Source organism: Macrotis lagotis, chromosome X (genome assembly GCF_037893015.1).
Source record: "Macrotis lagotis isolate mMagLag1 chromosome X, bilby.v1.9.chrom.fasta, whole genome shotgun sequence".
Lineage (NCBI taxonomy): Eukaryota > Metazoa > Chordata > Mammalia > Peramelemorphia > Peramelidae > Macrotis > Macrotis lagotis.
In genome coordinates, this window is record NC_133666.1 from 703153252 (window position 1) to 703154839 (window position 1588).

Consider the following 1588-nt stretch of genomic DNA (forward strand, 5'->3'; position numbering starts at 1 on the left):
ACAGGGCATACAGCACTGGACTTGGAATCAGGAAGATCTGAGTTCAAATCCAACCTCAGACTCTTATGACCCTGGGTAAGTAACTTAATCTGTCTGCCTGTTTTCTCATCTGCAAAATGAAGATTAATAGCATTGCTTCAAAGGATTCTTGTGCTGGTCAAATGCAAATCTTAGGGTTATGGAAATATTATTATTTTTATTTTGCTTTCTTGAATACATGCTCCAAGATGACAACAGACTTCTCTATGGCTATTATCAAGTTACCAAATACCTGCCTCAGTACTCCTGAGCAAGGAGTTGCCAATCGCTAATCTGCTTCCTCCACTCCTACTAGCTGATACCTGACCATCACCACCTTCTATGCTTCCACCACATTCTCAGTTGACCAGTTGCTGACCTTTTATAAGCCTCACTGTCTTCTCCCATAAACTGAAGGGAGCTGACCTCATTGGTCTCTGTGTTCAGCTGAGAATCTGTGATCCTGTATAGAATAAGCAACTTCTTCCCCACTTTAGTGTGTCCCCACATCCATTTTTTTATAACAGTTTTAAGTTTTTATTTATTATCACCTGAACAAATTATGCCTTAACAGCAAATTTTCGAAGAGGGTACAGGCGTTCTTTCCTCTGCTGTTTTTTTAGTCTTCAGGCTTTCCTCATGTTTATTAAGCCTGCGGCGCATGGCATGGGTCTTCTTGGGCCAAAGGTCCAGGGGCTTGTATTTCTTGCCCTTATAGAATTTCCTGAGGTTCTCTTTCTGTGTCTGGTTGATGACAGTCAGGACCCGGGCAATAGATTTTCAGACGACTTGGATCTTAGATAGTTTGGATGCAGCTCCTCCTGTGACCTTGGCCACTCTCAACTGGGAAAGTTCCACCTTTAAATCATCTAATTGCTTAAGTAGCTCTTCTTCTTCCCACGAAGATCCCTGGCCTTGATTTTTGTCATGATCACGGATGCAAGACTCCACCACCGGCTCCGAGGAGAAAGAGCCCCCACATCCATTTTAAGAAGACTTTTTGCCCATGCTGTGGACCAGGCCTCTCCCTTTCTGCTTACACTGACTCTTTTCTCCACTACATCATCCTGATAATGCTTCTCCACCTCAGACTTCCACAGAAGCCTCACTTGTTTCCTTTTACAGCCCAGATTATCTTGTAATTACCTGGATAGAGAAAAGTGTCCCTTGAGTCCTTTTCTTAAGCTCTCTTGGCTGTTGCAGAAATATAAATATGGTATCCTTGATGCATGTCATTGGGCAGTTTCCTTTACTGTCCATAAGAGTTGAGATCTTTAGAATTTTAAAACTATTCTTACAGGGTTGCTCCTCTACACAAAGAACATAATGAACCCTTTTATAGACAATATGAATCAATTGTCGATTTTTAGGACACCAATGAAAAAGCAGCCTCTTTAAGATGCAGATTGGCACCTATCAGGACTCAATAACTTGTCAAGGATTGTACTGGCCTCAGGTCCAGGACGTGCCATCAGGTTATCCGGCCTCTGGGGGCAGTCCTAGCCATGTCACTATGCTGCCACTTATCACCTTTTTATAGTTTATCAGCTCTGCTCACCTTCCCCTTTTC

At 42.8% G+C, this 1588-nt stretch overlaps 1 pseudogene; it reads right to left on the minus strand.

The window, feature by feature from the left end:
- Positions 1–572: 572 nt before the first annotated feature.
- LOC141497201 (large ribosomal subunit protein uL29-like) lies at positions 573–947 on the minus strand (annotated as a pseudogene).
- Between the last annotated feature and the right edge of the window lie 641 nt (positions 948–1588).